We start from the raw sequence: 23553 nt of genomic DNA on the forward strand, positions 1-23553 counted from the left end.
CCCCTAGATCATGACCTGAGCTGAAATCAAGAGTCAGACACTTAACTGACTGAGCCAACCAGGCACCCCTCTATATATTATTTTTATTTATTTTTATTAATATTATTTTATAAGAAACTAAATCATGCTATAAATATGGTTTTTAATAGGTGTATTCGTGTACCTTTGTTTAACTGATCCTTTGCTGTCAGATGTGCTTTCCTCAGTCTTTGTCTATTACTAACATTTTAAAAATTTATATCTTATACATGTATCTTCACTCACTGGTGGGGATGTATCAATTTTATAAATTAAATTAAAATTCACTAAGTGAAGTTGATGTGTCAAATGATACAAAACATAATTTTAGTAGATTTTGCAAAATTGCCTTTCAAAATGGTGGCATCCATTTATAGTTCTAATAACAATGTATGAAATTGTATGAGAATATTGATTTCCCTATTTCAATGATTGAATATTAGGTAGATTTAAAAATATGTCTCATTATGGTTTTGTTTTGATATTTATATATTTTTGTTACATGTATGTTTAAACAGTTTAATTAGTTAAACTATTTGCTTATCTATTTCATTTGCCTCTTTACATCTTGACACCTTTTTCTATTACTGTGTTTGATTTGTAGAGCTCTTTTTCTGTCTTGGCTCTCTGTCTCTGTGTATTTACATATATTCATATACCTGAAATTATTTATTGTATATGTTGCAATTGTTTTTTACCTTTTCACTTTACTTTTAAAATTAATTTGAGTTATATTCTATGGATATAGGTTTCAAATGTTTATGAAACCAAACTTACCAATCTATTTTTAACCATAAAGATCTCTTTATGGTTATAAACATTAAAAAGAATCTCTTCATTTATCCAAAAATGGATAAATATTTTTCCATATTGAAATAAAATATGATACTTTTTGTTTTTTAATTTTATTTTTAGCATTAAGACTTTTATTCATTTGTGATTAAATTTTTATATGCATTCCATTTTCTATTCTAGGCATTGCTTATCATAAGTAAAAATAATATTTGAACTTTTATATTTACAAAACAAATACACTAAGATTTAATAAGTTTTTTCAGTATCAAACTCTGATAGCATACCTAAAATATAATTTACCAAAATCTGAGTTATGCTAAACTTTTCAGAATTGCATCTATTGAATAATTCAAGGTTTCTGCTTCAACTATTGATTCCTGTTCTTCTTTCTTGGTACTGGCATTTTTCCTTCAATGAAAAAGGGCTATTTCACATATTTATTTTATTTTTTTTATTTCACATATTTTAAAAGACATTTCACCTTTATAAGTTTCAGTAAAGATAGGAATGAAAGACAATTAAGGGTAGAAGGTGGAAGAAGAAAGTGTAACCATAAAAAGTTCATTAACCCAACAAAGAACTAAGGTTCATCCAGAAAGCTGACCACATTACTAGCATCTGTCACTTCTTGGTACCCACAGAACAATACTGTTGTATACATTTTTCTGCTAGGAGTAAAGGTTTACTCTTTAAAAACAATTCTACAATTTTACTATAAATAAACTAGAGCAAATTGTCTTCCTGCCAATTACCATCAAAAAAACACATCTTTTGATGTGTTGAAAGAGCTTGTCTAGATCATTTTTTTTCTTCCTAAACCTGGTGTAAAAAGTTAGGCACATTAAACATGCACTGTGTTTGGGAACTTGCAAAAAATGCTTGTCTTTACAGCATTCTATTTCAATTCTCTTGATTGTTCAGCACAATTAAAATAAAGCTCTCAAACACAAACAGCTTGTCAGACACTTCTGGAAGTTTCTCTTGACTCAGACCTGTAGTGGCAAGAACATGTTATAAACACTAGAGGTGCTCTCCATTTAAGGGAATATGTGCTCCAGGAAAGTTAATTTTAAAGAATCTTTAAGTAAATTGAGTCACACTTTCCTCTTGACTATATATTTATAGAAATAAAATATGTAGAAGCCTCACAATACAGTAATGATGATGATGATGATGACGATGGTAAAAATGGTGGTAATTAATGCTATTGCATCACATTTTAGGGAGTCTGACACAATAATATTATATAATAATTATGATTTATCAAGTGTTCTAGTTACTATGCTGTAATAAATAACCTTAATATTTAGTGATGTAAAATAATGATTCATCCCAGTTTCAAGAAGAAGTAAAATGGCCTACCTCCTAATGGAAGAGTGTCAGTATCATACTATAAGAAGACAGTGTAGAATGTGAGATATATAGTATATAACATACTATAGTGTGTGTGTGTGTGTGTGTGTGTGTATAATGTGTATTGTATGGATGGAGGTTTCTGTGATTTGTCCTGCATAACTGACCACCCGGACCTGCATGTACTCAGGAAGGCTAAGGAATGTCATTTGTGAGACTTGTGCTGCATAAGTGACCTTGAGAGTCTGATTAATTGATTATTAGCTTGCCTCTAGATCAGAACTAACCCTTCTAGTCTGGACGTCAAGGGATATAAATTTTGCCTGTCATCTTCTCTGGCTCTAGGTTGGGCTGGCCCTCCCAAAATTGAATCTGGGTGGGGAGGCAAGCACATATGTCCCAGTCTTCTTGAAGATGTAAAGACATGATAACATAGAAATGCAGCTCACTCCAAACTGCATGTAGGCAAACAAATGTTTAACTTCAGAACCTGTCATTTGCCCTATAAATATGGCTCTTATGGGGATGGTCAGTTGGAAGTCTCACCTGAGGGGAGGATGCTCCACCCAGGCCTCTCAATCAGGACTCCAGCCTGTCAAACTCCATGGGGCTTCCCCAGCTAATGAGTTTGGATGTTGTAAGTACCCAGTTTGATGTAACTCTGTCTTATTCTCTTTTACTGCTTATTATTGCCCTGATCTATGCATAGATTTTCCTTCTCTTCATTTCCACTAGGTTTTTACTTCATAATATCAATAAAGTGTTTTTCCCCTTCAAAACTGAAAACACAGCTGTTGTGAATATTTTCTTTAGAACAGACAGCCATCATTTGAAAATGTAATATTCTACAATAAGAAATTACTTTTTGTTAAATACTTTACATGCAACATTTTAAACTTTACAACTATGACACTGGTCTCATCTTCCATTTATAGATGAGAAATCTGTAATATCAGAGAGGTTAAATAATTTAGGCAAAGTCACATAGGTAAGTTAAAAAAAAGCCACAATTCAAATTAAGGTTATTTTATTCCAAAGACAGTGTGCTCACGTACTACATTGAAAGTGATCATTTATTGATAAGTTTTAAAAAATAATTATCAGGGTGCCTGGGTGGCTCAGTTGGTTAAGCAACTGCCTTCAGCTCAGGTCATGATCCTGGAGTCCCTGGATCGAGTCCCGCATTGGGCTCCCTGCTCTGCAGGGAGTCTGCTTCTCCCTCTGACCCTGCTCTCTCTCATTCTCTCTCTCAAATAAATAAATAAAATCTTTATAAAAAAATAAAAATAAATAAAAAAATAATTATCAAGTAAGGATTTGTGTTAGGGGGTTTACGTGTTAAGGAATCAAGATATGCTTTGAATACTTTGGGTGATATTTCATTGGAAAAATACACTGGAAAATAAGAAAGAATTGGAACCAGCCTCTATAGTTTCAGGGCTGGAATTTATGGATAAATAGATTATCTTTGGGTTTACCACAATAGTTTTAGTGACCCAATAGCAGCTTTAGAAAATTGTCTTGTTTTTGACTAGTCACTTTCTGTTCTTAGTATCTACTATGAGTTTACCTCTGTGTTCTTACCAACAATAGCTGACTCTTGGTGTGTGGATTACTCTATTGTCTGAATTCCTGTGCATGTCTCATATACAAACTCTGTGAGAGAGGGTCTGATTTTGGTCTACTAGTCAAAACCCCACAGAGAGTGCCTTCATTTGTCAGCCTCTAGGGGTCAGCGCCCACTCTTAGTCCAGTCAATCCAGAATTTCAGATCCCATCACAAAATCATGACCATCAACTCCAAAGGACCAGCCCTTGGTTATTTTGCTCACATGGCAGCTTTTGGTGGGGTTAGCAGTCAAGGCATCGTGGATTATTTAATACTGAAACTTTAAATACAGGAACTGTTCCAGAGCATTCTAGCCTCCAAGGAAGCAAAGGACTTAGCAAATGATGTATTTTCTGGACATATCAATTTCTGGACATTTGTGTCACAAAGTTCTAGGTACTAGTCTTTTTAACTGGAGTTAACCGGAGTGGCTTGTGGGAGCTGCTTACAACAGGCTGTATTCATTCTTTCTCGGCACCGATGCTAAGAACTTGAAGCAGGACTTGTCCCAGTTGGCACTATAGTTGCCACAATTTTCTGTGAAAAGCCCTGCAAAAGCCATTGACAAAATTACCTACTTGAGGGCACCAGAAGGAATCATCATTGGAAGTAGCAGGTGAACTATAAGGTTTGAGGCTTGCCATTCTCTGATAATCCAACGTAAGTGACTTTAATCAGTATGAAAAAGAGAAGAACATTGGTCTTTCAAGATTTTCACATTAGAAGGTATGACGAGTTTTCTCTTAGGAAAGTTAGTTAAAATGTTCAGAAATTTTGGGAAGAGGATAAGGCATATATTGAAACTTTAAACTCTGCTTCATTCCTTAGAATCTCTTTGTAGTACATAATCCTGGAAAGAATTAATAGAATTCTGACTGATGGAAGATGTATAAACTATAGCCAAATAAACACAGATGCTAGAAATACTGAGAATGGGTTAGTTAACAATAAATTGATTTTGTTGTTATTTTCAATTGATGGGGCCTGGAATCCAGCTTCTTATGAATATTTCTTTAAAAAATTACCAGAGGAAAATAGAATAAAATCAATATTCAGTTCATTTGTCACAAATAACTTTATTGTCTTCAGTTAGTAGTATCATTTATTTCAGAGAGGTGAGCAGACGTCCCTAAAAGCTCCCATTTGCCAGTGACAGAAGACAGCCATAAAGCCGACTTTTTTATTTGTGGTTAGATTCCAAAATGCTGAAAAAGACTATAATAAATTGTGCTTTGTTCCTAGAAAACTATGCAGCTTGTGTGACTTTTTATATACTACATTTTTTTTTCTTCTCTCTTCAGGGATTTTTCTCAAACTTACTTTTCAACTAGCTCATGCTGAACAGATCTCAGTAAATTACACCACCCTCTAGCCTGTTAGTGAGTCCAGAAGATTGAGATTTATATTTGACATCTTCTTCCTCATTCTCCATATTATATTTACCACTAAATCATCTGCATTCTCCCTCCAAATTGTGCTTCATGCCACTCCCTTATATCCATCTCTACTGCCACCTTTGTAATACAAGCAAAAATACAATCATTTCTTGCCCAAACCACTGTATAACTTCCAAATTCATCATCCCATTTTCTTTCTTGACCCTCTCCAGTCCAGTTTTTATAGAATAGCCGGAGGGTTATTTTTAAATCATCGATTGAATTTCATGCTATTTCTCAACTTAAAAATTTTAAATGGCTTTGTGTTGCAGTTAGAATGAAATCCAAACTCCTAATTTTTGGCTACAAGATCCCAGTTGAAATGTCTTCCCCATTATGATTATGTTTGATGGATAATTTTCATTTACTTCTTCAGATTCAGATATTTGAGTGGGAACAGAGTGAGGTCAGGGCATTTAGACCATTAACTTCCTGCAGTTGGTTACCCCAGCTCCTTTCAGATGGACAGCTAATTATTGCACATTCTCATAACTGCTCACTCCCCTGCACCTTCGGGGCTGGGGGTGGTAATGGTTTTCCACTGGTTATTAGCTCTGGAGGAACTATATCTTCCCTCATTTATTTCCTTGCTTCTTGCCCACTCCTTTGTAAGTAGTCCTTTATTAAACTTTTTACAAATTAGCCAGATTACATGTGCCATCTCTTTTTTGTTAGGAACATAACTGATTAAATCTCTGGTAGTGGGGGTGGCCTGAAAAATGGATTGGGTAGCTCCATAAGTTTGAGAAACACATAGATAATCTTTTGGTAGGGAGGAATAGGACCTTAATCGTCCATGGCTTATGGTGTCTTTATGATTATTCAAAATGCCACCCATATGGCACAGGCTTAAGTGAACGTGGAAAGCAAGGGAGTGGAATCAAGTGCTGCGGCACTTGGTCTTATGGTAACAAGAGAGACTATAAAGATTATGGATTGGTTGGCTGTTTTGGAAGATCCTAGAAATCATACAGGGTGAAAGGAACAAATTCAAAGTCATAAAAATATAACCCAGAGTACAAGATAGAAATCAGAAATCTTTGGGGCGCCTCAGTCGGTTAAGCATCTGCCTTCAGCTCAGGGATCGAGTCCTACATAGGGCTCCTTGCTCAGTGGGGAGCCTGCTTCTCCCTCTGCCTCTGCCTGCTTGTGTTCTCTCTCTCTGTGTCAAATAAATAAATAAAATCTTAAAAACCAACCAACCAACCAACCAACCAGAAATCTTCAAGGGCATCTTTGAAGGAGTCCTCTTATTTCCTGTAGTCACAGGGCAGATGTGGCTGAGGACCAATCCCAAGGCCTGCTTGTAAAGGCTGCAGAGGTGTAGTGCCAGTTCCAGGCTTAATCCCATGGGGAAAGATTCCCCTTGAAATGAAACTTTTAATGACCGCTGCTGGGTGCGATGTCTCACAAAGAAGTGCCAGTTCTCCCAGGGAGCCACCACCACTGCCCTTCATGGCTCCTCTGCCCATAGGAGTTAGATCCAAACATGGACTGGATGGAGACATACAAAGCCTACTCCAAAGGGTATATAGCCTGTATACCCAAAGGATTGTAGGACCGCATCAGTTTGTATCAGTAGGAATCAGAAGCACTGTAAGTGTGGAGTCTATGGATGTTACTTGATTGGACAAAAATGACTGATATGCATATGCCCACAAAAGTTACAGAATTTAATGTGCTGGTATAAGCACCTAGGGGTGACTTTAATCAATGAGGTTGGCTAATTGTAGGCTAGAGACATTGGTGGCCTGTTATCAAAAAAGTGTTACAGCTGGAATTTACCTGGTATACTGCAAAAGAAGGAGTTAAAAGGCCCAGACAGATAGCAATACTGAATTCATTTAATACCACAAACTGCTCAGCTATTCCTCTGACCATACCTGTCAGGAGCGCCAGGAGCACTTTCCCAACAGCACATTGTTTTTTACATGCCTTAGGTGAAGGGTTACTAATTGTCACTCTTGTGGTCTGGAGATCATGGTTGGGATGCTCTTTCCTTAACTAAATAAATCCCAACTTTGGGCTTTGTTATAGCTAAGCATTAATAGCTAAGCATTAATACTCTGAATGGCAGAATTAAAGAGCAAAGAATAAACCCCACTTCCAATATCCCAACATCCTGGTAATACTTATTCTCATTTGACATAAGGTTATGGATCTAAAACCTTAGAAATAAAAAATATGTTTTTTAAAATTTATTTTAAACAATTTGGTGATTTTTTTCTTGTCTCCTTTAAGTCTAAGTTATAGTAATTAAAAATTTTGTTTGTCATTGGCTTCTTAGCCCTTAAGACTTTTATTAAAAAGGAAGTCCAATTTGTAAAACTCATATTGTGTGTGTGCATATTCATATAAATTTAATATATATGTATACTTCAACTGAAGCTAAAAGAGGGATATAGATAACAGCGTGTGGAAAAGGTCAAGAAGAGTTTCTTTTGAAGGCTCTGAAGAGCCTGATTGGAAATCCACTGGTCAACTGGTCAAGGTGATTGGCTTATTACTTTTAGAATTGTCCTTACCCTTTCTAAAAGAAAGATGATAAGTTATTGCTATCAGAGGTACTATGTCCTTCAAAAACTCGTAAATAATATTTAGTAGCTCAGTAATTGTTTCAGCCAATTCCTTAAGAAGCTTGGGAGGTGTGTTATTAGGATCTGATAATTGGATGGAATCCAGTTTTTAAAGTAATGTTTGATATGAAGCTGTCCTGCTTTTACCATCCTATCACATATCTAGTTATTGACAGGTATAGGAAATTAAAGGAAGGTTGCTTTTGTTTTATTAGTCTCATCGGTAGATTTTTTTGTCTTTTGCTATAGGCCTAGTAAAATGAAAGTGAATTTTCAAGTTTATTTCTCAGGATTCCCAAGACGAGAATATGCATCAAATAAAATACTTCATAATGTGATATTATGAATGAGATTAATGAAATTTATATGTCAGTGATGGTTTTCTTATGACAAGATTTTAATTCACAGGAAAATCCTCACCAGCTTGCTTGAAATCAAGTTTTCAGAGGTTAACCTAATAGCAATAATAAAAATGATGACTAATATTTGTGGAGCATTATGTACCAAGCCCTATGGGATAAGTACTTTATATGGATGATCTCATTGAAGTCTCAGATCAAATCGCTATGTGATATCACATTCAGTTTCACAAATGAGAGAACCAGGCTTAGAGAAGTTAGGTAAATTTCCCATGGCCATAAACATTGTACAAGTGGCTAAGACAGGCCATGTTTAAATCCATAGTCTATACCAAACCGTCTCCCTATTGATGGTGCTTCTCTCTAATTGTGATGGTGAGAACAGCAGGACTTGGCAGTTAATTTGAGAGAAATCTGGCAGTTAATATTCTGAAAGAAGTAGAAAATACATGAAAGGAAATTTAGAAGCCAACCAATAAAACCATCATATTTTATTGATAAAGAACATGAGGCATAAATAATATAATGCTGCACCCATGTTGCCTGGATATACCTCTTACAAATTAAGGGAATTTAGGCCCCTCAATTTCTGTTTTCTCATCTATATAATGGGAATGATAATAATAGAACCTACCTCAAAGAATCACTCTAAAATTCATTACATTCTTGTAGTTATATATCTAGTTTTCCCTCTTTCTAAAGTGTAAGAACAAGAGAATTCAGGAAGTGTAAGTGTTAAAAAGGATAACTAAATAAACTGTTACCTACATGCATCACTTTGTATTCTAATTCTCAGAAATGTTAGAATAAAGAATAAGGAAGCATCTGGCCAGGAGCATACATAGTAAAATGAATTTAGATTCAAACTGTTAGCAGGGGTAAAAGTTTTATATTTTCTTTTCTTTTGGTTTCTTGGGGCTAATTTGTAGACAAGAGGAGGCTTAGTATCTCTATGAGGATATAACACTTTAAAAGTAGCAGAAAACCCAAACAACATTCCACTTCTCCAAACTATACAGTTACAATCTTGGTTAACAAGGAATGCAGAGTAGGCAGTTCTTGGCATTGGTTTATCTATGTAATAGTGCCAGGGTTGCTATCTCTGAAATTATATTGGCCTTCCTTTCTTGGTCTCAAGATGGTTACTGCAGGTCCAGAAATCATGGACGCAATTAAAGCATGAAAAGGGGCGGAAGGAATAGAATCAGCCTCCTCTGTCCCTTTTATTAGGAAATGCAAAAGCCTTCCAAAAAGGCTTCCCAGGACACTTATCCCAATATATTATTTGCCAACACCAAGGCCGTTATGTTTCCAACTGGCCTTCCAGTGTAGGCAGGTAATGAAAGGTAAAGAATAGACTAGTCAACAGTATTATTCAAATTTATGATTATCATATGTTGACCACATTTTTATATTAGCTGGGATATATATTAATGGAGATGGGGAAATTGCCACTTATATCTGCCACTTACAGAGTATTAAGCTGTAGTATATATGTTAGGAACTTTATGGTCATTATTTAATACTCAAAATACCGTTGAGAAAATGGATGAATAAACTGAGATTCAGAAAGGTGAATTCTATTGCAAACATCTTATACATAATATTCTTTGAAACTGGGTTTGACTGACTTGAAAGTTTGTGCTTACAATTGGAACATAAAAAAATGAAACTACCTTTTTCAGGTTTACTTAGTTGAAATCTGGGACTGGGGTTGGTATCTAAATCTAAATAATTTGCTCCCAACTACTAAAACAGATTACCATTTGCCATCTATATTTAGGAGAGTGTTGTCTAACCTCCCATCATCACAGGTGATGATTCTAGAATGAGCACAGAATAAACTCTCCAGGCAGGTGTTGGAAATGTACACTTGGGTTTTTCCTCATTTATCAGTTAAAAATGTCAGGATAAAGTCCCAGGCAAGAAAGTTTCTGAAGGAAAGGAAGTATATGTAAGGTTAGGGATGTCTGGCATAGATACTCTATTTTGCCTGATGATCTGGAAGAGTGTGAGGTTGGAAAAGGTGGTTAAACTGAGGAAGTTCCTTAGAAGCAATTTATTCTACCCCTCTGATTACAGTGCCATATATTCTCTATTTAAACTCTTTTTAATACAAATAAGACAATAGAAAAAACAAAAACAAAAACAAAAAAACACAACACCTTAAGATCAGTATTTCTTTTTATTTTTTTAAGATTTTATTTATTTATTTGACAGAGAGAGAGAGAACGAGCATAAGTAGAGGGAGTGGGAGAAGCAGGCTCCCCTCCAGGCAGGGAGCCCAATGCAGGGCTTGATCCCAGTACCCTGAGATCACGACCTGAGCCAAAGGCAGCAGCTTAACCGACTGAGCCACCCAGGCACCCCAAGATCAGTATTTCTTCACAATTTAGTAATAGCTTTAAAATTATCTTCAGTGTGTTAGAAAATTCCAGAACCATCACCTTTATGGAAGTGGAAAAAAGACAAGTATAAGGCATTGTCTTTGTTAACTATGAGATGTTAATATATACTTAGCAGGGGGCTTATAATGGTCATGTGGGGGTGGAAGGATGAGAATTATTTTTTCCCCACATAGGTTCTCTTTGAAGAGACTTTAAAAGCTTATATCCTTTAAAGGTAATAATGAAGGGTTTCAGAAAGACGTTTCAGCACAGTTCATTGAGCAGAGTAAAAACATTTGCCCTGTGGATATCAAATACCTAGGGAGAAAAGCACCTACAATAACTGATGGCAACTACCAAAGGAAAAAAAAAATTAAAAACAGATGTGAGATTTCATTGCTAGCATAACTATGATGACTTTATAAAATGAATTTTGTGCCTCAGATGTCTGGTCTGAACATCTGAATAATCATATTTCTCAAGATGTCTATCAGCGGATCTGTTCATTATTCATTTGGTCCGTGCTTATGGATGAACCTGTACCCTCTAATGATCAGGAAAAGTGACTTTATGCTAATCCCAAAGAGGGGGTAATTAGGCATTTCAAGTCCCTTTGGTTCCTGTCAGTTTAATAACCACTCCTTTTTATAACTTGAAACTATAAATACATAATATTATATTGTAATTTGTAACATGGTTCTATGTCATCTTTTTCCTTCTTGCTGTAAGACAAACGCATACATATTGAATCTCTGTGTTTTTCAGAATAATTCAAATATTTAAAATTTTATTCTGAGCTTCTAGTAATAATACTTTTAATAAAGGCATGACTTCTTTATTCTAATGATAATAATTACAAATAATAGTCATAACTAACACTTACTGAGTTATTGCTAAATGCTAGTTTCTCTAAATATTTCATAAGCCTAATCTCTTTTCTAAACAACTTAATGGAATATGTGCACTTATTTTTTCTCTTGAGCTGAGATCAAGTGTAAAAACCTTCATAGTTGTAAATGTCAGTAGTAAAACCTTTCCATCATTGCTCAGAACTGATTAGTCTTTCATATACACACATATCTTCTCCACCTTCACCCCAACCTCATTCAAGTCATCAGTTACACACTCACCTTTGCACACACACACACACACACACACAACTCCAGACATAAGCCTTTATTGTTCTAAATTACTTTTACTTCTCAGAACTACGGAGATCATGCATCAGGTAGACTGGAAGGTCTTCTGATGCTCAAATTTGGCTATTTTCATCATTAATCCACTTCAGTAAGAGCAGATCTCAGAGAGCACTTATTATTTTTATTTCACAGATGAGAAAATGATCCCCAGAGAGATATATAACCTATCCAAGGTCACATAGCTTATAAATGGAAAACTTATGAGTCTAGAGCCTCAACATATAAGACAATGATGGAGAAATTTAGATTGTATAGCTATCAAATTTAAAACTCTTATTTTAAAATTGTAAAGCTACATTGAGTTATAACATATTCCTGTTGGGAAACTGGAAAGAATTATGCACATTGTTCCTCACAGTTCGTAGCAATGCCTTTTGTGTATCTGATACTCCAGTGAATGTTTGATGAACAAATAAATGAATCAATAATAAAATACAGAGGAAAAGTTAATGCCTTGGTAATTTAGAATAACTATTTCTTTGTTATCATCAAGCATATTCACAGTATTGAAGTGTGGATATTTGTTGATACTACACAGTATGATATCAGTGTTTCTCATTGTTGACTATATATGGATCATCTGTGTTCCATGTTAATTTTTCTATTGAAAATGTGTAATGTGTTTTGTATCACCTTTATCTGGATTTACCCCAGTTGACTGAGATACTTGTAAAGAGACACAGGATCAAAGCTTTTAGCTGGTAGGAGTTTAGACTGAATTGCCCCAAAGATGTGCCACTTTGGCATGCAGATTATTTGAGTTTAAAACAATCAAGGCCCCAAAACTTTTACTTCTCCCCTAATTGCCTAAAGGAAGTTAGATAGAGGACCTGCTCCAGAAATAGAGCTATCACCAACTATATTATAACATGAACTAGAGGTAGTAGACGGTAGTAGATGAGGAGGAATTTAGCTTAGAGTCTGTTGAAATTCCTTTGTATGTCTCATTGTTTCTGTATGGCCCAGCAAACATTTATTTACCAAACATTACTCTTTTTCATCTCTTGTGACTGCCTTTCCTTCCTTTTGAAGTCCCACACCTCTACCTCTTTATTCTTAGTTCAGGATGGTGTATATACCTCATTTTACTTGGCTATCTTTAAACCTTTCATCTATGGGATTCCTACATGTCCAAAGTTAAAATTGATTTTCTCCTGTTAATCTGTCTCATGTCAGTTTAACTCTTAGACCAACCAGAAGAATTTTGAAGGGTAGAGAAAACTTCCTCCCCAACAAGCTTATTGAATAGAAGCAAAACAAGCATTCATGTGGCTTCAGGATAACTCCTCACGGTGTCAGGTTTCTCTATTCGCTTGCTGTCCAGAAAAACAGCTTTGTGAAACTGCTCCTCATACAAATTTTCTTGCTTCAGGAAATCAGATCATGGTCCCAATCTGACAGTGTGGCTTTCACACAAATTTTGGGCTATTCTTGGCAGTGCTCCTGTGTTGTGAAGATAATTGAGAATTGACTAAAATATATACATTTTCCTTTAGGGTAATCAATAGAAATATGGCTGTAAAGAAAATTAAGTTGCTTTCTCCTTGAGGTTTAAAGAAATTGAATTTATAAAACTTTAATATATAGTATCAAATTCTTTGGGAAAAAAATAAGAGTACAACACTGATTACATCATTTCACTTCATGTGTTCCTCATTGTCTAAAGTCTAAACAACTTAGCTTGATATTCTTGATATTCAAGTCTTCCAAGCCCTAGCTCCATCATTATTGTCATCCTTTTTTTTTTTTTTAAAGATTTTATTTATTTATTTGACAGAGAGAGACACAGCGAGAGAGGGAACACAAGCAGGGGGAGTGGGAGAGGGAGAAGCAGGCTCCCCGCTGAGCAGAGCCCCATGCGGGGCTTGATCCCAGGACCCTGGGACCATGACCTGAGCCGAAGGCAGATGCTTAATGACTGAGCCACCCAGGTGCCCCAACATTATTGTCATCCTTAAATCAAACTTCTTACACATATAGCTAGCAAGGCCAAATTGGACTATACTATTTTCCTGGACATTCACTGTTTTCAATTCTTCCTTTCTGTGGGCATTCTCTGACCACTCTACCGAAAATATCCTTTATTATTTTTTATTTCCTTGCTGTCTTTTTTCTTCTTGACCCTGCTTTGTTTTTTTTTTCCCCATAGCACTGAGGTTATATTACATATTTGATTAAATTTGCCTTATAACACCTAGAAGACTGCTCAATCAGTATTTGTTGAATGAATGATTTTCTAAACCATCAAGTAACTTCAATTCTCCATATTGAAAAAAAAAAAGCTTATTTTTCAGGAGCTTTAGAGTGGTATGGTGGGTCAGTTTGTACTTAGCAGGCTTAGCAGTTTAAGCAAGGTTTTTTGTTTTTTTATTTTTATTTTTTTCAATTTTATTCAGAAATTACCATGTCCTTTAAGGAAACCTACCACCAGTTTTAACAAATTGACCACCATCAATTCCAAGAAGTTTTATGTAGTTTTTTGTACCTAACAAGGATTTTTGGTCACTTACTGCCATGCTCTCAAAGAAAGCCAGATGTGACTTGAATGCGAATGAAACTCCTGATCTGATATTATTTACATTGTGTTTTTATTTTGTCCATCAATGGTGGCATGTGATGACCAAGTAGCATTATGTACCAGTGGGAAGTTGTAGAAGATCTATTGATAGAGTAGCCAAGAGACTTTTTATCTATTTGGGATGTAGGTGAAGTGCTTCCTTGAAACTGAATTAAGCCACTTAGAGATGAGCATTATTTTTTCTAAATTAAAAAAAAAATTAAATCCTACAAAAGGTTAAAAGAATAGTATAATGGGTACACATATAGCTTTCCCTTAGAAGTTCTAATTTTTATCATCTTGTCACATTTGCTCTAAATTTGTCACATTTGCTCTAATTTCTATCAATATATGCATTTTAAATTTATACATTTTTTTGCTGAGATATTTGAAATTAAGTTGCAAACATAAAGATATTTTGCTCTAAATACTTCAACATGTGTTTCATAAGAACAAGGACTTCTTTTTATATGAACACTATCACTTTCATATCTAGAAAATTGCTTATTAACACAATTATAATATCTAATATGCAATTTCATTCAAATTTCTCCATTTGTCCCAGCCATGTGTGTTCCTTTTAATTATGAGAATGTGGCTTTTATTATTTGTTTGTTTGCATCAAATCAAGGATCTCAATTTGCATTTAGTTGTCATGTCTCCTTAGTCTCGCTTAATCTATAGCTGTTCCTTTGCCTCTTTTCTTTTCCCTGTTTTTATTTTGCTTTGTTTTTTCCTTTTACAAACTTGACAAGTTTGTCAAATACAGGGCAATTGTTTTGTGAAATATTCTACCATCTGAACTTGTTTTCTCATGACTACCTTCAGGTTAAATTTTTTTCTGCACATAGCCATAGGTGGTATTGCATACTTTCCATTGCATCATATCAGAAAATACATAATGCTAATTTGACCCAATACTGCTGATGCTTACTTTGATCCCTTGGTTAAGATACTTTCACTATTGTAAAAATACCTTTTCCCCCTTTGTAATCATATATAATATGTAAAGTGAAACTGAAAATGTGGGGATCCTTTCCTCCTATGGTTTTTAGCATCATTTGGTGATTCTTACATAAATCAATTCTTACACTGTTGTTTGCAAATTGATGATTTTCTTATTTTATCATTCCTTCTACACAAAATAGCCAGCTTTCTTTTGTTACAGAGGTTTTTTTTCTCTCCCTCCCCCATACACTTTCTTTTAAATTTTTTAATTTTAAGTAGGCTCCATGCCCTGCATGGAGCCCAGTGTAGGGCTCGAACTCATGACCCCAAGATCAAGACCTGAGCTGAGATCAAGAGTTGGACGCTTAATGAACTGAGCCACCCAGGCACCACTTGACTCTTTTTTAAAATGCAATGTTATAATTTACTTCCTTCAGAAATAAATGTTCCAGTTGTCCCAAATTTGGCCAGCTGGATCTTTGAAGCTATTCCCTATGGTTTTTTGTTAGGTCCCCATTAATCATTGAGTATTTTCTTGCTTTCTGACACTATAAGAACATTTAGCTTCACCAGTGATTTTCCTTGCCTCAGCCATTTCTCCAAGGCACTCTAGTTCCTTTATGTGGAGAATGGTATTTAGAAACCAAGATCTTGGCACTAGATGAACACAATAATGTGAGGGTGGGCATGAGCAATTTTCACTTCTATTATATACAGTTTAGTTTCATTCTTCTTACTCTTGTTCCCACTTGTTTAATTTTGGATTTCATACAATAATAGCTTTTCTTCTCTTGTATTTTCTTCAGCTATTTAACTTCAAATGCTGCTACCTAAAATTCTCTACGATTCCTAAGGATTGGCAGAGGATGAGATTCTTTCTTCATCTGACAGCGTGAAAACTCTAAAATTCTGCACTCATTCAAATCTTTCTCAGTCACCTCGGTTTGTCTTTCATCTGATTTTTTACAGATGTTCTAAAGTTCCCAAAATAAATAGGGATATTCAGTGAACCACAATATCTGAAAGATAAAGCAACTGCTTACCTGTTCGCTTTGCCATCTGCTCTGTTTTGGATTGGATAAGTACATATTCAGTCCCCCCAAACAGCATGCATGTCTCAAATTCCCACAGTGACTGGCTTCAGTTCCACCTGGTTGATTCTTGTTATTTCATTACAACTGTTCAGATTTATAAACCCAGCAATTAAAAAAAACTTAGACATATTAATACCTATGTTGCCCTTAACTACAATTACTCAAAAAAAGTGCAATAGGTTTTACAAGACATTGTTTCATTGAAGGGACTATTATTATTTTAATGGAACATATTATACATGCATATTATTTTAAAAGGTTTCTTTCTTTTTGAATTTGTCAGGCCTTCATTTACAAATAGAAGATTAACTATACTTTGTTTTAATTGTTCCAAATGTGATGATGGTAAAAAGCAAAATACAAATTCCAGCTCCCCCCCACATCAATGTTTCTATGCAAAGATTAAAAGTGTCTGTGACTAGTTCTAAAGTGATAATTTCAATTGGCTCAGGTCCATTAACTGCAGGGAAAAACACCTGGCAAGGAGGTTGGTAGCAGCCCATTCTTGTTAACCTTTCAGCCTTCACAATAACTATCAGCAGGCACCAAATAAGGGCCTCTAATAAACTGGCATTGAAGCTGCTGACAGCGAATAACTTTCTATGGGCTTCCAGAACTAAGTGAAAGAAAATGTTCTGATTAATAAGAATCAAAGAATTTTTAAATTCCTTAATCCTAGAATTGGATAGTTTTTAGACATGTAAAGTAGAATAAAGATCAATGTGTCCTCTCAGAAAACGTTTTCCTATAAATAAAATGGATTTTCAAAGTATACTATTTTCACCACTTTAAACCAGTTTTTCAGCTACTGTGCTCTTTTATTTTAGTAAAAGGGAAAGTAGCCGAGAAATGGGAAGCTACCAACTTTAGAGGTAGTTTTAACTAGATTCTTCTCACCTGTAGTATAATTTCTGCTAGTGAATTACAGAAACTATAATACCCAAAAACTGTGGGAAATTAGGCCTCAGTCCTGCAGGGGAAACACTAAAGAAGAGTATTTAAAAGCTTCACAGACACTCTTCTCTTTGCCTTGCCTATAAGAAAATCAAACAATTTGCTGGTGGGTTCTATCTGTAAAGAGAATCCATTTGTCACCAGTTATGTGGAAGCTAAGAGGGACTTGAGGAATCACAGGAGAAAGCCAGAGTGGGAGGCTCAACTATGATCCTGCAAAAACCCAGTCGAGAAGTCATTTTGTTTCTGTGTCAGATAGCTGAGGCTCAGGTGCTGGATACGGCTCTATTAGAAGAAGGCATGGATAGAGATTGGTATAGGAAGTCAATTCATGCTGCTGACTTTGGGCAAAGACAATTGAGAACCATCACTGCACAAAAGCATGAGGTTTCTTAGAGACTAGTCTCAGCTAACTCTGGTAGCAGGAAAGTAGTGAAGTTCTGCTTACAACAATGGCCCAGCTTTTGGGTGAGAATAAAATGAAGAGTGAAGAGAGTTTCCTGAGACAGTGAGTGGAGATCTGTATTAGAAAAAACTAGCCAGTCCTTCATCTCCTGTGTGCCTTCTTTATACCTCATAATAGCACTTTCCTCCTATCGCTTCTGGTCACCAAATGTGTGGGGTTTTTTTCCCATACCAAGTAATTCTATAACACTAGCGGGGTGTCTTACAACTTAATTCTGACACTGTTTACCTAGAGATAGCATCAGATCCCCCAGGTTAATGGCTCAGTCTCACAGGACAGCTTCCTACTTCAGAAAACTGCAAGTAGTAGGTCCCCAGGGTAGCCACAACTTCTATCCAACGTGGCTACAAATTGGAGGTTCCCATGAACTCCCCCCCCCCCCGGATTTGATTATTTTCTAGAGATGCTCGCAGAACTCAGGGAAATATTTGCTTAGGTTTACCAGTTTATTAAAGGATGTGATGAAGGATACAGATGAACAACCAGATGAAGAGATACATAGGATGAGGTCTTGGAGGGTCCCGAGTACAGTAGCTTCTGTGCCCAATAATTGGGGTGCATCACCCTCCCAGTGTGGATGTGTTCAACAGCCTGGAAGTTCTCTGAACCCCGGACTATTAGGATTTTTATGGAGGCTTCCTCATGTAGGCATGACAGATCATTAACTCCATTCCTCTCCCCTATCTGGAGAAGTGAGAACAGGGTGTGTGTGTGTGTGTGTGTGTGTGTGTGTGTGTGTGTGTGAAAATTGCAAACTTCTAATCATAGCTTGGTCTTGCTGGTGATCAACCCCCATCCAGGAGACCACTCAGAGTAGCCTCATTAGAGAAAAAGATGTTCATAGTGCTCTTGTCACTTAGCAAGGGTCTTAGGAGCTCTGTGTCAGGAACCAGGGGTAGAGACCAATACAGATATTTGCTATTATCTCCCAAAACCTTAGTAGAGTGAGGTGAAAACTCCACACAACTTTCAATCTTATCACCCAATCTTGGAGAGCCTGGTGAAAACAGTTCTCTTGGCTATTTGTATGTAGGAGATAAGATTCTGCAGAAACAGATTCAACTAAGGTCCTATGCTCTTAGCATGGAGGGGTCTTTGAAATTTCAAAAAAATTTTTTTTTTCAAGCTTGCAAATATTTACTAATGGAAAAATAAATAAATAGATAATACTTTGAGATATTAACTGTAGTTCTTTATAGTCCATGACAATTTTTTCTAGAGAAGGAAGCTACAATATTAATGTTTCAGGGAGTGGGTATAACCAATATCAGAAATAAGAGAGAAAAGAATAAACAACTTCTGAAAGGACCTTTGAAACTCCTCATTAGGAGAAAGGCCTTTTGGACTTTTCCAAAGCTTGTCTAAAAAAATCAAACAATGTAATTGTTTTGTGATGAATAGAATAGACTATTTTCCATGCTCACAGATTCAGTAAAATCTATTTGGACTGAAAAGAAGGGAGGGATAACCAGAGGATAAGCAAGAAAGTTTATGTATGGTGAGCCCCTGTGTTCTGTGTCTCTACTCTTGCTTGAAAAATGGGGAGGCATAGACAGATCCAAGATCTCAGAGCAAGATCCATTTCCTCTTTCTCAGTGAGCACCCAAACAGGTCCCATGATCCAGAGCTCCACCTTGTTCCCAGAATCACATGGAAACAAAAGTCAGCCTAGGGTAGCATGTTTAAGATGAGAGAACCTGGAGCAGCCTCCACAGAATTTCTCACAACTCAGCTTTGAGGGAGAGCATTTGGTGGCTTCCTGTGCTTTTTGGAGACTGCGTAAGTAATAGAAAGAGAGCCAGACCTGGAGAATTGCTAAAGGAGGGAGCATAAGAAAATGCAGAGGCAACCTGCCTTCATCCGTGTCTGAGGATTGGATGGGAACATGCTCATCTCAGAGGGTACAGACAGGAAGAGCTCCTGCGTAAGGACCCATACCATCCCCTCATTCCTTGATACCAAGGCATTACATAACAACACTAGATTTATGGCAAAACCCCTGGAATAAAGGAAATGGTTTGACTTGATTAAGATTTTATTTTTATCACCTGATCAGAGACCAAAATACAAAATTCAGTTTTAAAATATTGAAAAATAAGCAGATTTACAGTTTTTGTTCACCTGAGTTTTGTGGATTAAGATTCATACTGATTACATTTAATATTTATGTTGTGTGTCAGCTTTAATAAACTCTATTAGAATGTGAGTTCCCAAAGGATAGTGGTTACATCTCTCTCATCTTTCTGACTTCCAGACATCTTGAAAATAGTAGTAACTTACAGACCTGTACCCCTGAAACAAATAATACATTATATATTAATAAAAAAATAATAAAAAAGAAAACAGTAGTAACTTAATATTTGTTCAGTAGTATTAAGCTAATCCAAAACATCCTAGTAGCAAATTTTCTTGGTTAACCAACTCATTCATTCACTATTTTCAAGACTGGTGTTCAGACATGTTTACTCATTCAGTGGGTCATCAGACATAACCAGCTACAGTCCAACGTCACTAATCCAAAGACTGCATGAAAGAGAAGCAAACCAGAATGTCCTAACAACTTGGGCACATAGATCTCCAGTCTCAATATCTGATATATCACTACTTTTGAAGTACTGTCTTCACTTACTTTCCAACATACTTGACTCATCTAGCCTTCTTTGTACCTTTTTGTCCATTCCTACTCAATTTCTTTTGCTGGTTTCTCCGCTCTTTATCTTATGCAGTCTCCAGGCTATAAATTCCACCTGTATACTGATACTCATACATTTATATATCTGGCTCATGTTTCTTTCCTTAGCTCCAAATGGCCCCTTAACTTTTGCATCTAGATGTCTAATAGGCTCCTAAAACTTAACCTGTCTAAAACCCAGCTCCTGATATATTCCCCCAAGCCAACTCCTCTAGCATTTTGCTGCTATCTCAGTAAGTGACAATTTTCTATTCCCAGCTTCTCAAAACAAAATACTTGGTGACATGCCTGACTCATTCTTTTCTCTTGAACCTCATATCTAAGTTGACAGGGAATCTATTTGGTTCTACCTTTAAATATATCCGGAATCTGACTGTTCTCATCATATCTACTGCTATCATATAAGTTCAAGCCACCATCTTCCCTTGCCTGGATTATTGTTAACAGCTTCCCAGCTTGGCCTCTCTTGTCCAATCTTGTACTCCTATAGACTATTTATCAAAACAGTGGCCAGAGTGATCCTATTAAATTATCATCAGATTAGGTTACTCCTCTGCACCAAATTTTTCCATGGCTTTCTAATTCTGAGTAAAACTCAAAAGCCTCACTATAACTCCTTCCATGTGATCTGGCTCCACATGGCCTCTCAACCTTCAATTTTTCCTCTTAGGATTTTAGCAACTCTGGCTTCCTTGTCCTTTCTCACATATCAGACATACTTTCAAGAAGTCCTCTGCCCTTAGTATACTCACAGTTTGGAATAGTCTTCCTGTTACATTGATACGGTTAGCTGCCTCACTTCCTTCATATTTTTATTCAAAAATCATCTTTTAATAAGACTTTACTGGCCACTTGATCTAAAATTTTAATGCTTAACTTCACATTTCATGGGGCTTTCTCTCTTTTATAATTCCTTCTTATAACACGTCATTTATTCACATATATTTTACTTATTTATCTTGTTTATTGTCTGTCTCCTGCTTGACGGTTTTTTGTTCACTACATGATAGCTGGCCCTACAATAGTGCTTGGCATATAGCAGGTACTCAGTAAATATTGTTGAATAATTATTTAGTAAATAACAAGTATTTACTAAACCATCACCAGAATCTTTTTTAGTTATATTAATTCATGGCCACATTAAAAAAAAATAAAACCTATTTCACTAACAAAATTTTTCAACATGGATTTTATTCTATTCATCACAAAACAACCCAGTATTAAAAATGCTTCTGTAACACAAGTTTACATATGATAAAGTATTACTTTTCTCCTAGTAAATATACTCTCTGAGCACAATGCTATCTGGAAATAACTCTGTTAGTAATTAACATGAAGGTTATTTTGCCTCATTATAAATTGGTTCTTTATCCTAGAATGGTTTCTGTGCCAAATCATAAAATAAGCATTTTGCTTTTGAATGAAGTGTGTGTTTTTGTAGACAACCTTCTGTTTGCTTATTTTTTATTTATTTTTATTTATCTTGTTATCTTTTGCTAGAATTTTTAACCTCTTCATTTCTATCCATGGAAACCTACATATTAAGGGTGAAATATTTTTAATACTTCCTGAATTAATTTCCTTATTAATAAATTGATTTTTCTCTGCAGGCTGCCCACTATCAGGGAAGGAGAGAATGATAATACTCTCTCTGAAAGAAGGAGAATATGATGTTGGAGACAAAAGTAATGGAATTTTAACCTACCTTCCAATGCTTCAAGGCCCCACACAGAATGGGGAGGAAGCTTGCTGCATGTATAAACAGGAAAACTAAGGGCAGACAGGCTATAGCCTTGCTCAGCATTTGGTAGTTCTTTAGGAAGCTAATGTCCAGGACTGCTCTGGCCCATATGCAGCAGCTCAGCAGTCAAAAGAGTGGGTGGTTCAGTTTGGTGGAGAGAGGATTTCATTGACTTGTACTTGCTTCTTAGTTTCAGAATGTATGGACACTGGTTTAAAGACTACAAAAGAACCCAGTATGGTGAGTGCAACCTGGGGCCAAGGATAAGACAGATGCGGCACCAGTTCTGAGGGGTCCACAGAATCAGGAACAGAGGGGGAGCAGGGTCAGGTTGGAGGGTTGAGAGGTCCGACCAAGCTGAGAAATTTAAGATCACAAAAGTACAGCCATCTAGGGGCACCTGGGTGGCTCAGTCATTAAGCGTCTGCCTTCGGCTCAGGTCATGATCCCAGGGTCCTGGGATGGAGCCCTGCATCGAGCCCCGCATCGGGCTCCCTGCTCAGCGGGAAGCCTGCTTCTCCCTCTCCCACTCCCCCTGCTTGTGTTCCTGCTTTCACTCTCTCTCTGTCAAATAAATAAATAAAATCTTAAAAAAAAAAAGAGTACAGCCCTCTAACAAATAGGCAGACTCTTAGTGATCACCAGCTAACACACCCAGAGATTAGCTTGATGCTAAGAACCTCCCTGTCCCAGTGCCCAAGGTCACTTAAAGAGTCCCCAGTAGTATACAGCACAGCTGGGGTCAGCAAATTGTAGCCCACGGTCCACTATAGCTTGCTGCCTGTTTTTACATGTCCTATAGGCTGAGAATGGCTTTTACATTTTTAAATGGTTGAAGAAAACCCCAAATATTTTATAGCAGCCCTTGAATGATATATGAAGATAAAATTTCATACAAAGCATTCATAAATAAAGCTTTATTGGAACACAGCCACACTCATTCATTTACATCTTGACTATAGTTACTTTCCTCCTGATGGCATTGAATAGTTGCAATAGTGACTATATGGCCAATAAAACCTCAAATATACTGTCTGGCCATTTACAGATCAAGTTTGCCCACTCTTTCAATAGACCTCTTGGAAGGTAGCCTAAGGAGAAAGAATCTGAAGAACTGAGTTATAACCTGAAAGGGATTGAATTAACCCGCAGGAGACCATTGAATTATTGAATTCATTACATTTAATTGAGACAAAAATTAGGATTAGCAAGAAATTCTGGGTGATGCCAATTCTTCCACATGTTCCTAAATGGTTCAGTGGGACATCTTTAGTCATGATATACCTCAGACAGAGGGTGGTCTCTAGGCCCTCAACAGACTCAGTGCAGATTTATTCATACCTCATGCAATGGTTCCCTACAGCAAGTA

At 36.2% G+C, this 23553-nt stretch overlaps 2 non-coding genes across 2 annotated transcripts; both read right to left on the reverse strand.

The window, feature by feature from the left end:
• Window positions 1-11511: 11511 nt before the first annotated feature.
• Window positions 11512-11581, reverse strand: LOC118017464. The gene has a single exon (XR_004681165.1). It is a non-coding gene; the product is annotated as a small nucleolar RNA U2-30 (small nucleolar RNA).
• A 152-nt stretch (window positions 11582-11733) lies between these two features.
• LOC118017465 lies at window positions 11734-11813 on the reverse strand. The gene has a single exon (XR_004681166.1). It is a non-coding gene; the product is annotated as a small nucleolar RNA U2-19 (small nucleolar RNA).
• Between the last annotated feature and the right edge of the window lie 11740 nt (window positions 11814-23553).

The sequence above is a fragment of the Mirounga leonina genome, unplaced genomic scaffold (assembly GCF_011800145.1).
Source record: "Mirounga leonina isolate KUSES-001 unplaced genomic scaffold, KU_Mleo_1.0 Mir_169, whole genome shotgun sequence".
In the NCBI taxonomy this organism is placed as follows: domain Eukaryota; kingdom Metazoa; phylum Chordata; class Mammalia; order Carnivora; family Phocidae; genus Mirounga; species Mirounga leonina.